General features: G+C 41.6%; 1 long non-coding RNA gene, 1 other non-coding gene and 1 pseudogene across 2 annotated transcripts; 1 reads left to right on the top strand and 2 right to left on the bottom strand.

The window, feature by feature from the left end:
• The first annotated feature begins 322 nt into the window (after window positions 1-322).
• LOC132233559 (uncharacterized) lies at window positions 323-10,570 on the top strand. The gene is made up of 7 exons (XR_009452659.1): window positions 323-1,187; window positions 1,525-1,700; window positions 4,788-4,912; window positions 5,291-5,418; window positions 5,845-6,003; window positions 7,228-7,298; window positions 9,843-10,570. It is a non-coding gene; the product is annotated as an uncharacterized LOC132233559 (long non-coding RNA).
• LOC132233949 (small nucleolar RNA SNORA16B/SNORA16A family) lies at window positions 3,048-3,162 on the bottom strand (annotated as a pseudogene).
• On the bottom strand, window positions 8,028-8,134 carry LOC132233924 (U6 spliceosomal RNA). The gene has a single exon (XR_009452774.1). It is a non-coding gene; the product is annotated as a U6 spliceosomal RNA (small nuclear RNA).
• Window positions 10,571-16,484: the final 5,914 nt, after the last annotated feature.

Here is a 16,484-nt window from a genome sequence, read left to right as displayed (position 1 = left end):
TTCCACACTCACAACTGAAACCTACTTTTCCCCCTTCCTGTATTTACACAAGCATATTAAATAAAGAACAAGTTTTGGTATTAATAAAAAATTTTGCCCTGACCAGTTTCGCTCAGTGGACAGAGCGTCAGCCTGCGGACTCAAGGGCCCCAGGTTCGATTCCGGTCAAGGGCATGTACCTTGGTTGCGGGCACATTCCCAGTGGGGAGTGTGCAGGAGGCAGGCAGCTGATCGATGTTTCTCTCTCATCGATGTTTCTAACTCTCTATCCCTCTCTCCTTCCTCTCTGTAAAAAATCAATAAAATATATTTTTTAAAAAAATGTTTAAGTTATATATGCTGTGTTTTGTGTTTTAATTAAGAAATAATAGCCCTAACCGGTTTGGCTCAGTGGATAGAGTGTCAGCCTGCGGACTGAAGGGTCCCAGATTCGATTCCGGTCAAGGACATGTATCTTGGTTGTGGGCACATCCCTAGTAGGGGGTAAGCAGGAGGCAACTGATCGATGTTTCTCTCTCATCGATGCTTCTAACTCTCTATCCCTCTCCCTTCCTCTCTGTAAAAAATCAATATAAAAAAATTTAAAAAAGAAATAATAAAACTAGATCATGTGATTTACCTGAATTTAGAGTTTGTTTTCTACGTATTTCAATTTAATTCAATTTAGTTATATTATTGTTTTAAAGTTACTGATGTTCATGTTGTATGGTGGGAAAACCAAGGAATGGGAGTTCGGTCTGGGGTCAAGCTGTGCGGCCTCACTTAACTCCCCTGAGCAGTGGGAGGAGATGAGACAAAACTATCTGAAATCACATTGCCAACCATAAAACTCTATTAAAATCCTGACATTTAGTTCCGCATTCTTTGTTCTGATGTTAAAGTACAGTTCATTGTTAATAACTCGAGCTGTTAATGAGTATTATATAATCAGGCTTCTTTGGGGGTCTGTACACAACCTATTGGCTACACACTGGCATTGAAATACTCGAATTACATTTCCATTTCAACTGATTGCTTTGCTGATCTGCAAGGTCTCATGCTAATGTGAAAGGAGGAAAGAGAAGAGAAGGCTTGGGACTGAGCAGCATTTTCCAATTAACAGAACATGGATCTGGCACCTTTCTTCTTTATAAAGAGGGGGGAGCGGTCCCCAGATAGAATGAGCTTATCGTGCATTCTACCTGCAGGTATGTAGTTAGAGACTTAATTCTGTTTGCCCTGTGAAGTAATTTGTTTAATGGGTAACCCTACCATTTACTTGCTTTGTAGGAACTAAAGTTATTGCCAGATGTTAGACCCATAATAGGCAATTACCAAGACAGTAAGATTTGTAAGTAATATACGAGGTTGCTCTTTTTCACACAACACAAAATATTTTTGTGTTACTGTTAAAACAATAATATTTGTAATCATTTTGTAGGGAGTTTTGCTAGGAGGATTTAGCAGTCAGGATTCTTAGTTATAAGTCACAGAAACCTCAGCTGTGTGATTAAGGAGAAGAATTTATTGCCATCTACTATCTAGCTTACAGAATTGCTGGGAGGGCTGGAGAGCTGAGCTGGAGGCTTGGCAGCAGGGACAATGTCCAGAATCACACCTGCAATCCCATCTGGTGAGAACAGCTCCTGCTGCCTTCTGTACCAAATGCTCCACCAGCCCTCCCATCCTATGATGCTGGTGGCCTCGTGACTCGGATTCAGGTGAGTCAGTGGGAAGTGGACTGATTCCCAGATTCGTCACTTGGGGAGTTCCCAAAGGTATAAAGGGATTTGGATGCTGACAGCCAGAAAGAAAATCACCTACGGAGCAGTAGTTGTCCTAATTGTGAGTATAGTCAGGGATTTATCTTATTCAGTTACGAATAGGCCAGATATACAAATGGCAGCCAAGGCCCGAATATCCTTAACCTTAATGCTTCCAGGACTAAGAAAAAAGGCAGGAAGGATCCCCACTCGTCCTAGACGTAGGAAATGTGTTCCTGGTCCCCACAGTTGAGATTCAGAAAATACCACCCAAAAGCAATGCAATGCAATCATTTCCCGGTCTTTCCAGATAGGTCAAATCTTCCTGTCATAATGCTTGTAGACATCTGCACCTCTTACTGAAATGAGGACAAATGTTACCATTTGTAAAAGACTGGTCTAGCAGTTTTACTCATAATAGCCCCAAATTAACGATAAACCAGATGTCCATCAACAGAATAGTAGAAATGAGAAATAAATTGTGGTTAAGTCATAAATACTACGGGGGGGGGGGGGGGGGGATGGGGGGAGAGAACTGCTGTTACACACAAAACATAACGCAGTGCTGAACAAAAGCCAGGTACAAGTACATACTGCATAATTCCACTTACATAAAGCCCCAAGGCAAAATTAAGTGATGGTGATCTAAGAATAGTGGTTATTTTGGGAAAGCCAATTATTAACAGGGAAGGGGTATGAGGTAGCCTTCTGGGGTATGAAAATGTGTTATGTACTGCGCTGGATAGTAGTTATATGAGTATATACATATTTAAATATTTCACTCCACCATTAAGATTAGTTCACTTTATTTATTTATTTTTTTTCTAAGATGAGAACAGAAATTGTCCTGAATGGTCCTTCTTGGGTATTCAGAACCATAAAGGTTTAACTGGCCTTTGATACTGGTACTAACGCCATAAACTTTTGAGGGCAATGACCTAAAGCATGGCTACGATCTGTGCTGCTCGCCACTGGATTTCCCCATATTGATGTCTAAACCTCTCCCACCCCCCCATACTATCTTGGTTGGCCTCAACAAGCTACTTCTCAAAAGCCTTATTCTGTTAATTCTATATGCAAGTCCCTATCACAAGGATATTCAACCTTTCCATCTCATGGTACAGACTAAACGACCATCTAAAGGAAAAGATATCAGTGCCCCTGACTAGTCAGGTGTTGCATTGTTTTAAAAGTTTTTGCCCCACTGGTTGGAAATCGCCACACTATCAACATTTCTGCTGGCCTCTGGAAACATGGCAACTTTCATGAAGGTCCGTTTACGTGAGAGACAGCAGATACCATGAGAACCGTCTTTTCCTGAAATGTTGCAGATCAGTTACAGCAAACAGAACAGCGACCGTCAAGGAAAACTGCCACTCTGGGCTCCTTTTTGATCGCAGCAGCTATGTGGAAGCTCGCTTTATTTTTATTATTATTATTTTAGTTCACTTTATGCACTTATATATGTCTGTTCTGTATCAATTAAAAACTTGTTTTATGCCCTAACTCGTTTGGCTCAGTCGATAGAGCATCGGCCTGCGGACTTAAGGGTCCTAGGTTTGATTCCGGTCAAGGGCACATGCCCAAGTTGCGGGCTTGATCCCTGATGTTTCTGTCTCTCTCTTCCTCTTCCTTCTTCTCTGAAATAAATTTAAAAAAAAATTTTTTTAAGTTGTTTTAAAAATCTAGTCGGTGGTGGGAGAATTCTGAGATGGTTATTGGCTAGGAAGGGGCGTGAGGGAGCCTCTGGGCGCTTTACCTTGATCTGGTTGATTACCCAGGTATTCATCAAGCCAAACAATTAAAATTAGTGCCTTTTTCTGTACATATGTAATATCTTAATTTTTTTCACAGTATTTGTTTTTAAAAATATATATTTTATTGATTTTTTATAGAGAGGAGGGAAGAGGGATAGAGAGTTAGAAACATCGATGAGAGAGAAACATCCATCAGCTGCCTCTTGCACGCCCCCTACTGGGGATGTGCCCGCAACCAAGGTACGTGCCCTTGACCAGAATCGAACCTGGGACCTTTGAGTCCGCAGGCTGATGCTCTATCCGCTGAGCCAAACCGGTTAGGGCTCACAGTATTTCTTAATTGTTTATCAAGAGAAGTAATTCCAGATACTCCAAGGTTTCCGGTTCCATCTCCTGTCAGGGCACATAAAAGAAGCAACCCTTGCCGAAACCGGTTTGGCTCAGTGGATAGAGCGTCGGCCTGCGGACTGAAAGGTCCCAGGTTCGATTCCGGTCAAGGGCATGTACCTGGGTTGCGGGCATATCCCCAGTAGGAGATGTGCAGGAGGCAGCTGATCGATGTTTCTCTCTCATCGATGTTTCTAACTCTCTATCTCTCTCCCTTCCTCTCTGTAAAAAATCAATAAAATATATTAAAAAAAAAAAAAAAAAAAAAAAAAAAAAAAAAAAAAAAAAAAAAAAGAAGCAACCAATGCCAAAACCGGTTTGGCTCAGTGGATAGAGCGTCGGCCTGCGGACTGAGGGGTCCCGGGTTCGATTCCGGTCAGGGTCATGTGCCTGGGTTGCGGGCACATCTCCAGTGGGAGGTGTGCAGGAGGCGGCTGATCGATGTTTCTCTCTCATCGATGTTTCTAACTCTCTGTCTCTCTCCCTTCCTCTCTGTAAAAAATCAATAAAATATATTAAAAAAAAAAAAAGAAGCAACCAATGAATGAATGCATAAATAAGTGGAACAATCTCTCTCTCTCTCTATCTCTATCTCTCTCTCTCTCCCTCCCTCTCTCTCTGTTTCTCTCTCAAAATCAATAAATAAAATTTTTTAAAAAGAGAGAGAAACTATTCCTTAGCTCAAATATTCATGTTTCATAGTTCAGGAATATGGGTCAGTGATAAACTTCTATAAAATCCAATCCAAAGAAGTTCTTTATATTTCTTTTTTTTTTTTAATTCTTTACATTTCAAGATCACCTTGTGCTCTGAAAGATACCAGCCTTCCTCATCTCCTGAAAATCTTTCATGGAGTCATAATTTCTGTGGAAATCTACAGATGCCTTTTTTCTTGGTTTAGCCACAGCAAACTTATAGAAAGCTGCAACCCCCAGGGAGACAACGATGGCTCCAACAATATGAAATTGCAGACACTTGGTCAGAAAGACACACATCAGAAGTTTTGCCAAAGCACTGGAAGCAATGGTAGCTATATTCTCCTCAACACCAGCGTCCTTCATGGTGGAGAAATGGACGATGCTCCTGTAATACCTCAATTTTTAACAATCATATGCATGTTTTAAGAAAAGTATGTTTCCAGTTTAAAACAATGTAAATTTAGAAACACAATCCTTTCAGAATTTGAGAACTGCCTACTGTGCTAGTGGTCTTTGGAAAACATTTACAAAGTTATGGCTAAGACAACAGTCTTACAACTGTTGGTTTAATGACTCATACTTGAAACCCAAGATTGTGTGTTTGCGACTTTGAACCAACCCCCGAACCCCCCCCCCCCTCGCCGCCCCCGCCACAGCTAAGATGGCAGGTTATAACCATTTTCTTCCCCTTTCACTCTATGAGCAGTCCCCAAACAGAAACTCTACAAAAGAATGAACCTGAAGATCATTTCTACCTGTTCAAATGCTATCCTATCGCTATATTCATGCCTATGAAGTCTCTTTGTGCATAGGGCAGGAAAAGGTGTGTGACAGGTGAGGAGAATACTGTTAGTAATGTGTGGAAAACAGCAGCCCTGCCCTATTTAAATCTTGTGTGTGATCAGGAAGCCTGCCAATGTTGTTAATAGTCAAGGGTACTCTGGGGATTGTTATTGCTGAAGGGCAAACCCAAGTTAAACCATGGGACAAAGCTATGCAGAACTACCCTAATGAGTATTTGGAAGTTGCCTGCCATGTGATTCAGCCACCCAGAGGCAACAGGGAGGTGGAAATGGTCTGCTGCTTTTCATATAATCAGTGGTGATATCCAGGGTTTTCTTAGAAACCCTTGGGATTAAAATCAGAATATGGAGAGATTAACATACAGCAAGAATGTTATTGTAAGGTGTCTGATGTCAACATGCCATATGTCAATAATTCTTCATGAGTCACTTTTGTCGTATCCCTGTTTCCCTACAGGTGGCTCCTTGATTTTCTTCTATTCTCGTGATGAGAAATTGGTGCCGAATGACTGGACTACAGTAATTCCTCTTCATCTTTGTGACATTCAGGTCCTCAGCAGCTCGCATCTAGGCTGGGATGGCCACCCACCTGGTCTTCCCATCTCTGTTTTGTGATGTAAGTTGAACATGCATGAGCCCCTCCCATGTGCAAAGCAGGTACTTTGCTCATCCTACTCGTGAGACCTAGCCGTGCTTTCCTTTCATAGCAGTCACTGGTGTGCCATATGCCCTGAACTTAGTTAGAAGCTGTGGAGTGAGTGGTTAGGAGGACTGCCTCTGGAACCAGACTGCCTGGGTCCAAATCCTGACCATGCCACTGACGAGCTGTGTAAGCTCAGACACGTTACTTCACCTCTTTGTGCCTTAGGTTCCTTATTAGATAATGGGAATAATAATATCACCGCCCTCCTAAGGTTTTTGTGAAGGGTAAGTGAGCTAAAACATGTAAAACACTTAGGACTGTATCTGAGCCCACAGAATCATAGCAAACATTCACAGATTATTCATAAAATGTGCTTTTATTTTATGTTGTATTTACATCAGTGAATTATTTTTGCGTGTGCTAGGGTGGGAGGCTGAAGGATATGGACAGGTGAGGAAAATGCAGTTTGTTAGTAATGTGGGGAAAATACCGGCCCTTTCCTATTTTTGTGGTGTAGTCATAGAGTGCTACAGAGCAATAAGAAAGAATGAAACCCTCCTACCTGCAGAGTGTGACAGAATATTGAACAAAAGCCAGACAAGGGTAGATACTAGACAGTCCCATTTATATAAAGCTCCAAAACAGGCAAAAAAAAAAAAAAAAAGCAATGGTGATATGTCAGAAAAGGATTCTTTTTCTTTCCTTTTCCCTGAAGCTCACTGCCTTTAAGTGGTTAAGTGGTTGAGCTGGTTATCAGAATCACCTGGGATGCTATTTTTTTTCCCTTTTTATTGGATTTATTGTGGTGACACTGGACAACAAAATTATATAGGTTTCAGGTGCACAATTCCACAACCCATCATCTGTATCCTGCACTGTGTGCTCACCATCCCAAGTCAAGTCTCTGGTGTGCCATTTATCCCTCCTATGTCCCCCTCCCCCTTCCCCTACCGCTCCTCCCCCCAGCAATCACCACACTGTGTCCGTGCCCATGAGTTTGATGCTGTTATTAATTTAAATTCTTAGTTCCCTCCCTGGGATTTTTTTCACCAGTTTGGAGTGGGGGCCAAGAATCTGTATTTATGTCTAGCCCATGGGATACCCAGGGAAGAAACCCAGGGAACAAATATTCCAACCTCCTTCTTCTCCTCCTCTTTCCATGTCCTGCTGGTACCTCCCATTGTCTGAACCCAACAGAAGGCAGAGACAAGGAGCCTGATGATGTAGCCTTCCCAGGTCAGCTTCCTGGGTCAGAGTGGAGAAGTGAGGTGAGTAGATCGGGAGGAATCCCAACCAGCTTCAACTCTATGATTTGAATGCGATTCTTATCCCATTTTACAGTTGAGGAAACTGGGGCCCAGAGCTAGATCCTCAAGATTCCTACACAAGCAATGCTCACGTCTACCTACAGGGCATTACTCTTAATGGGATTTGCATGGAAGCTCTTTTGGCCTGGATGCCTCCTCACTGAATGCCCAACTTATTTAACTCTTCGCCCTTCACATCTTCACCCTTCTTCTATTGCACCATTTATAGTCAGAGCTGCAGAGGGCCCAGCTCATTATTCTCCTGGTTCCATAAATTTATAGAATGCTGGAGTCAGAAAGGTAAAGGAGAGAGAGAGAGAGAGAGAGAGAGAGAGAGAGAGAGAGAGAGAGAGAGACTGACTTGTTGTTCCACTTATATATGCATTCATTGGTTGCTTCTTATATGTGCCCTGACTGGGAATCGAACCCGAATTCTTGGCATATCAGGACGGTGCTGTAACTAACTGAGATACCTGGCCAGGGCTGAAGCCCACATCTATTTCATGTATCCATTTTCCATTTCCTGCCTAGACCATAAGCCACAGGAGGTCAAAAACCAAGTCTTTTACACCATCTCTACCTTCCACACCCTTCAGCAGAGTGAAACACATTTCTGATACTCAACAAACCCATGTTAGTTGTTTTATTTGGTTAATTATTATTATTTGAATAACAGATGAACTCTTTTTTTTTAATATGGAACTCTTCACACATTTGCATGTCATCCTTGTGCAGGGGCCATGCTAATCTTCTCTGTATCACAGATGAACTCGTTTAGCATTGAAATCATCTTGCTGAATATGAGAGAGATACAAATATCCTCATTCATAGCTTTTGAATGTCCATTGTCAAAATGTCAAAATTTAATACAGTTCTTTAAAAAAGCAGTACCTTGCCTTGGCTCTTTGGATAGAGCCTTGGCCTGTGGTCTGAAGGGTCCCAGGTTTGATTCCTGTCAAGGGCACATGCACATGCCCGGGTTGTGGTCTCAAGGCAGCAACCTGGGCATGTGCAGGAAGCAGCCGATCAATTATTCTCTCTCATCATTGATGTTTCTGTCTGTCTCTCGCTCTCCCTTCCTCTCTGAAATTAATAAAAGTATATTTGTTTTAAAAAAGCAATACCTTCTGCCTGGCTGGTGTGGCTCAGTGGCTGAGCATCGACCTATGAACCAGGAGATCAGGGTTCAATTCCCAGTCTGGTGCACATGCCTGGGTTGCAGTCTAGATCCCCAGTGGGGGGTGTGCAGGAGGCAGCCAATCAATGATTCTCTCTCATCATTGATGGTTCTATCTCTCTCTCCCTTTCCCTTCCTCTCTGAAATCAATCAAAATATATTTAAAAATAAATAAGCAAGCAATAACTTCTGACTTGGCAGTCTCACTTGTAGGAGTTCATCCCAAGGACAAATTGATGTTTATGGATACATGTTCACCTCAGTGTTTGTAATAGTACACATACAAATATGTATGCAGTGTGAGAAACCAATATACAGTCTTCAGACAAGGAGTCCAGGAAGACAATCCCAAACAGTGAGGACTTGATCAATAACTGCCAGTTTCCCTAATTTTTAACCTCCTCCCATACCTTCCAACTTAGGACTAATCAGAGAAAGCCAAATATGCTCCCAGAACCAGCCACACCTCCAGCTTCCCCTGCCAATGACCTCCACGCAGGGCATGCCTACAGCCTTTCTTTTCCTTCCACTGTGAAGCTTTTCAACTCCTCCGCCTGCCTTTGAGTCTCTGCCAAATGCATGCTTCCTTCCCATAGCAAGCTCTGAATAAATAGCTTTTTTTTTTTTTACTTGATCTCATTTGAGTGGTCTTCATTTATTTTCACAACTGGAAACAACCAAAAAGGTTTGACAACAGAAAGTTTAAATAACTTATGGCATACCTCTATGATGGAATGTTATACAGTGATTAAAAATAAAGTTCTTTGAGGAAGGTGAATTCAATAGGTAAAATGCTCATGAAATAATATTGGATGAAAGAAGAAGGAAGCATAGTTATAGATACAGTATGATCTACATACAATTATACATTGCATATAGATATTATATGTAGTAGATATTACACACATGTTTTGTGCACACCACAGAAAAAATAATTTAAGGAAATTCACCAAAATGTTAGCAGTTGTAATAGTTGTTTTCTCTGGGTTGGTGACACCATGTATTTTTTTTTAATTGATTTTTTTACAGAGAGGAAGGGAGAGGGATAGAGAGTTAGAAACATCGATGAGAGAGAAACATCGATCAGCTGCCTCCTGCACACTCCCCACTGGGGATGTGCCTGCGACCAAGGTACATGCCCTTGATTGGAATCAAACCTGGGACCCTTGAGTCCGCAGGCCGATGCTCTATCCACTGAGCCAAACCGGTTAGGGCGACACCAGGTATTTTTCATTTTCTTCTTTATGTTTTCTTAACAATTTCCAATTTTTCCACATTGAATATGTGTCTGTTTTGTAATACAAGGAATTTAATTCTGCCCATTACAGAAATGAGCTCAGAAGAGAGCCCTCAGCTCCAGATAAAAACACAGCTGGCTAACATCTTGATTCCAGCCTGAGCAGAGAAGTCAGCCATGCTGAGCTGGACTTCCAACCTACAGCACTGTGAGCTAATAAATAGGTGCCATTCTAAACTGCTAAAAAAAAAAAAAAATTGTTCTTAACTCTGGCCGGTGTGCTCAGTTAGTTGGGCATCATCCTGTGCACTGAAAGGTTGAGGGTCAATTCCCGGCCAGTGCACATGCCCAGTGTGGGCTCGATCCCCAGTAGGGACTCTCTCTCCACCATTCCTCTCTCTCTAAAAATCAATAAAAATATACTTTAAAAATTTGCCCTTAGTTTTAACATGATTTTGAAGAATTGGTGACTACAAAGTAGACAACTGGCATCCTTTCTATCCCTTCCTTTGTTGGTTCCTCAGTTATAGAACATTTATGTCTCTTAAAAAAAAAAAAAAACAGATTGCAAATTGGGTTCCACATTTTTTCCTACCAGTCAAATTGGTCAAGAAATTTCGCCTTCTCACCTGGATGAATTAAAAGACCTGACATTGAGATGACCACCTATGTCCATGCCCTGGTGTCAAGAATCAACTTGAGAATGGGTCTATCACATTTGAACTGTATTAAGATATCTGAGAGAAGATTCCAAGATCTTGCCTGTATTTATATGTTTATTTTTTTGTGGTAAATATACATAAACTTTACCATTTTAACCATCTTTTTTTTTTTTAATATATTTTATTGATTTTTTACAGAGAGGAAGGGAGAGAGATAGAGAGTTAGAAACATCGATGAGAGAGAAACATCGATCAGCTGCCTCCTGCACATCTCCCACTGGGGATATGCCCGCAACCCAGGTACATGCCCTTGACCGGAATCGAACCTGGGACCCTTCAATCCGCAGGCCGACGCTCTATCCACTGAGCCAAACCGGTTTCGGCCCATTTTAACCATCTTAAGTGTACAATTCATTGGCATGTTCACAATGTTGTACATCACAACTATCCATCTTCAGAATGTTTTCATTGTCCAAAACAGAAGCTTTGTTCCCATTAAACTATAATTCCTCATTCTTGCTTCCCCCATGATTTTTGATAACTTCTATTCTACTTTCTGTCTCATACATATGAATTCATATGCCTCATATAAGCGGAATCATACAATGTTTGTCCTTTTATGTCTGGCTTATTTCACTTAGCATAATGTTTTCAAGATTCATGTTGTAGCATGTGTCAGTACTGCCTTCCTTTTTTTTTTTTTTTTTTTTGATTTTTTTTTTTAATTAAATCTTTATTGTTCAGATTATTACATTTGTTCCTTTTTTCCCCCCCCATAACTCCCCTCCTCCCAGTTCCCGCCCCACCCTCCGCCCTCACTCCCCACCCACTGTCCTCATCCATAGGTGCACGATTTTTGTCCAGTCTCTTCCCACATCTCCCACACCCCTTTCCCCCCCAAGAATAGTCAGTCCATTCCCTTTCTATGTCCCTGATTCTATTATAATCAACAGTTCATTCTGTTCATCAGATTATTTATTCACTTGATTCTTAGATTCACTTGTTGATAGATGCATATTTGTTGTTCATAATTTGTATCTTTACCTTTTTCTTCCTCTTCCTCTTCTTAAAGGATACCTTTCAGCATTTCATATAATCCTGGTTTGGTGGTGATGAACTCCTTTAGCTTTTCCTTATCTGTGAAGCTCTTTATCTGACCTTCAATTCTGAATGATAGCTTTGCTGGATAAAGTAATCTTGGTTGTAGGTTCTTGGTATTCATCACTTTGAATATTTCTTGCCACTCCCTTCTGGCCTGCAAAGTTTCTGTTGAGAAATCAGCTGACAGTCGTATGGGTATTCCCTTGTAGGTAACTGAGTTTCTTTCTCTTGCTGTTTTTAAGATTCTCTCTTTATCTTTTGCTCTTGGCATTTTAATGATGATGTGTCTTGGTGTGGTCCTCTTTGGATTCCTTTTGTTTGGGGTTCTCCGCGCTTCTTGGACCTGTAAGTCCATTTCTTTCACCAGGTGGGGGAAGTTTTCTGTCATTATTTCTTCAAATAGGTTTTCAATATCTTGCTCTCTCTCATCTTCTGGCAACCCTATAATTCTGATGTTGGTACGCTTGAAGCTGTCCCAGAGGCTCCTTACACTATCCTCGCATTTTTGGATTCTTTTTTCATTTTGCTTTTCTGGTTGGATGTTTTTTGCTTCCTCGCATTTCAAATCATTGACTTGATTCTTGCGCTCCTCTGGTCTGCTGTCGGGCGTCTGTATAATATTCGTTATTTCAGTCCGTGTATGCTTAATTTCTAGTTGGTTCCCCAATATAAGATCGAGGGTCTTATTAGTTTTCGTGTAGAGCTCATTAAGTTTATCGGCAGCTTCTAAACAGTTCTTGAGAGACCTTAAAAGTGTGGTTCTGAACTCTATTTCTTCCATTGACAATTTTGTCCTGTTTCTTTGTCTCCGCATTTTGTTATGCTTCCTTGGTGCACCCCCTAGTGGTCTTTGTTCGCAGTCTTATAGATAAATCTTGATTGTTGTAGCTAATTCCAGGGAGGGTTTGACCTCCAGGCCAAGTGGCTATGAGAATCAGCTGTGTCAGTAGTGAGAGAACTTCTGTCCTCTAGGGAGGTGCTAATCTAGCCTTTGCCTGAGGCTATCCGGCAAATGCCTCTGTGCAGGGCTTGGGCGGGGCGGGTCGAACAGGATCAACAGGGTGGGCCGGAGAGAGCAGTTATGGCGGCTCTCAGTCCTGTCCCCAGGGGCTCTGCCTCTCTGAGTCCCAGCACCCGCTGCAAAGCTCGGAGAGAAAGCTGCACTCGCTCTGACCGAAGCCAGACAGACCCGCTTCTGCCGTTTGAGTCTGGGTCCCTAAAGACTCGCCCGGATCTGGTGCTCAGAGTCTGCGACTCCCTCCCGATTGAAAACGCCAACCGCGCCCTCGGCCGCCAGCCCGCTCCGCGCACTCCGCACCTCAGAATTTGACTTCAGCACTGCGCCTCCTCTGAGTGTCCGTGTGCGTTTCTCTTTCCTCCTAGTTGTAGGACTTCCACTCAGCCAACGTTCCTGTGGTTCTGGGTGATGTCCCTTCCGTTTTTTGGTTACACTTTTGAAGTAGTTGTTCAAAGCAGCAAACTCCGGCGTTAACCTATGCCGCCATCTTGGTTCTCTTACTGCCTTCCTTTTTATGGCTGAATAATATTATCTTATATGTACATATTACATTTTGCTTATTCATTAATCTGTTGATGGACACTTGGGTTGTCGTGAATACCATTCAAGTTGGCTATTGTGAATAATGACGCAATAATGATGCTGTTGATACCACATAGGGACCTTGACCCAGGAACCCCAGGATGCCAGATGATCAGAAGAAACACCAGATAAGCTAACCACAAGAGTGTCACCACTCTTCCACTCCTGGCCCAAGGGTGCAGAAGTAGCCTTTCTTATCTCCCTTATAACTGCTTACTTTTTTTGCAGATGTCAAAACCAGTAGTTCCTAAGCAACCGCCAGAAGGAGAAAGTAGCTCAACCCTGACATGGAAAATTCTAAATGCCCACCTTTTCCAAAATGCCTGCCTTGTCCCCAGCTTATAAAAGCAGCCAGTATGCCCCGATTGGGTAGCTCAGTTGGTTAAGAGCATGGTTCCAATATGCCAGGGTTTTGGGTTCAATCCCTGGAATCAACCAATAAATGCATACTTAAGTAGAATAACAAATCTCTCACTCTCTCTCATCAATAAATAAATTTTTTTAAAATAAATAAAGAACAGCCAAGCAGAGCCAGCTCCTGAATCAGTTCAGAGGACTTTCCTTTCCTCTGTGCTGCCTCCCTTGTGCTTGAGCATAAGCTTAATAAAATCTGTCTGAAATTTTCTCTGGGGTTTCCTCTTGATTTTTATCTTGGGGAACCCAAGAACCCCAATGGTGGTAACACTATGAATATTAGTATCTGTTTTTGTCCCCACTTTGAATTGTTTGGGGTAAATACCAAGGAGTAAAATTTCTGGATCACATGGTAATTCTATGTTTAACTTCTTGAGGAACCACCAAACTGTTTTCAACAGTGGCTGCACCATTTTACATTCCCACCAGCAATTCATGAAGGTTTCAATTTCTCCAATAGTTGTTATTTTCTTTCTCTGTCTTTTTAAAAAGAGTCATCCTGCCCTGACCGGTATGGCTCAGTGGATAGAGCGTTGGCCTGCAGACTGAAAGGTCCCAGGTTTGATTCCAGTCAAAGGCATGTACCTTGGTTGCGGGCACATCCCCAGTGGGAGGTGTGCAGGAGGCAGCTGATTGATGTTTCTCTCTCATCGATGTTTCTAACTCTCTATCCCTCTCCCTTCCTCTCTGTGGAAGGTCAATGAAATATATTTAAAAAAAAAAAAGAGTCATCCTAATAGGAGTGAAGCAATATCTCATTATGGTTTCAATTTGTGTTTCCCTAATGATTAGTGATATTGAGCATCGTTTCATGTACTTATTGGTCATGTGTATATCTTCTGTGGGAAAATGTCTATTCAAGTCCTTTGAGAGAGAGAATCAACCATCTCTTGACTCCCCCACATCCCCCTGAATGGGAATCTAAACTGCCACTTTTTGGTGTACAAGACAATGCTCTAACCAACTGAGCCACACCGGCCAGGGTGTAAGAGTTCTTTACATATTCTGTATTTGATTTAGTTTTGAACTTGACTAAATCCATCTCTTTATTAATCAGAAGACTTATAAATATAGAGTCCAGCCCTGCCGGTGGGGCTCATTTGGTTGACTGTCAGCCATGCACCAAAAGATTGTTGGTTCAATTCCTGGTCAGTACACATGCCTGGATTTCCAGCTCAATCCCCAGTAGGAGGCCTGCAGGAGGCAGCTGATCAATATTTCTATCTCTCACTCCTCTCCTCTTTTCTTCTCTCTCTAAAATTAAAACAACATTTAAAAAATTAAATACACACACACACACACACACACACACACACTAGAGGCCCGGTGCATGAATTCATGCATGGGTGGGGTCCCTCAGGGTGGCCTGCAGAGATCAGGCCCCAGCTTGCGCCCACAGCCTCGCAGCCCCACAGCCCCTCCTGGCACCCTGCCCTGGCCTGGTGCCACCCCCTCACCTGCTCCACCATCCCGCTGTGGTCCTGCTCTCATCAGGGCCCATCGGGGCCAGCAGCACCTCCACTGCCACCAGCTGCCAGCGCTGCGTCGCCAACATCCGCCACGTTCCGCATCGCCCCCTGGTGGTCAGCGCACCTCATAGCAAGCAGTTGAATTCCCAGTCGAACTAATGGTCAAACGACCACCTGAGGGGACATTGTGCATATTAGGCTTTTATTATATAGGCTTTTATTATACGCTTTTATAATAATCTGAACTAAACTTTCTTCAGAAGCAAAAATAATATGAAATAATATAATCTGATGGGGTTTTAATGATAGTGGAGTATACTTAGGTCAACAGAAGTTTCTGCTAAACAGCTCTTCTGGACTGGCCAAATTAGTTACGAGCAGTAAGCCAGAAAAAAATGTTAAGCAACAAAAGACAAGACTTGTTTCAGACCTGTGTTTTCTGTGTACCTTTGTACCTAAGCCTGCTGCTGGCCTCTCTACTCCAAGCCTTGGTGTCCAAAAAAAACTGGTGGAAAATTAAAGAGAAGTTTCAGGGATGTTTTGGCTTGTCGTGGAGGAAGGAGTGCTCCAGGAGATCATTTGGGGATCTTCTAGGTAAAAAGACTCTGAAGAAATGGAGACTATACTTGGGGAACATACTATGAGAATAGGAATGCAATTAGGAGTACATTATGGGAGAGCACTTTCAGAGATATTGAGAGAATGACCCTTCAGATATAAACATTGAGTTAGAGGATATGAAACTACTTATTCAGCAGTAAATATTTGGGGCCAGGGTTTTTAAATTAAAACAAACCACCAATTATGCTTTTCACCCCCAGAACTGGTTTTAGAAACACTATCTTGTGGGAATATTGCAGCTGGGGAAGTTATTTTAAGAGGCAATCTAAATATTTACTTTCATGCTGTAACCTTTGCCTTATTTGTAGTCTAGTTTAAGCCTTTAGACTGTAGACAAGGTACAGGCATTTAGGTTTTGAGATAGTTACATGAATATTAAAAATAACTGGAGCCCCATGCTAACAAAAATCTACCTTTTCAAAATAGCAATATAAAAATTGGTTGTATCTATTTTTAGAAATAAGTAGAAAATATAATAAATAGAAATTATTTTTATGTAGTATTTCATTATAATTATTCAACATATATTCCAAACAAGAGGAGGGAATGCTATTTTAAAATTCTACCAAAGCCTGCTAATAAGTTCTTTACAATTATGAGTAAGTAACTTTTAAATTTCTGGGTTTTATTAATCTATAAACTAGCTTTTTAAAAAAGGGCCTAAATCGTATATATGTAGTATAGAGGTTTAATTTACTGTTATATTGTATAAAATATACAATTTAATTGAGAGAAAAGTGGTGTAGAGTGGTTTATTATAAAAATTAAAAAGAAAGAGGGCATAGGGTAAATATTTTCTTATTAAATCATTGCCTGGAGTTAGGCCAAGAAGTGAAGAAAGGTTTGTAAATGTTTGTTTTTGTTTC

The sequence above is a fragment of the Myotis daubentonii genome, chromosome 4, assembly GCF_963259705.1.
Source record: "Myotis daubentonii chromosome 4, mMyoDau2.1, whole genome shotgun sequence".
Taxonomy (NCBI): Eukaryota; Metazoa; Chordata; class Mammalia; order Chiroptera; family Vespertilionidae; genus Myotis; species Myotis daubentonii.
Note: the sequence above shows the minus strand (reverse complement) of the source record. Positions and strands in the feature narration are given on the sequence as shown.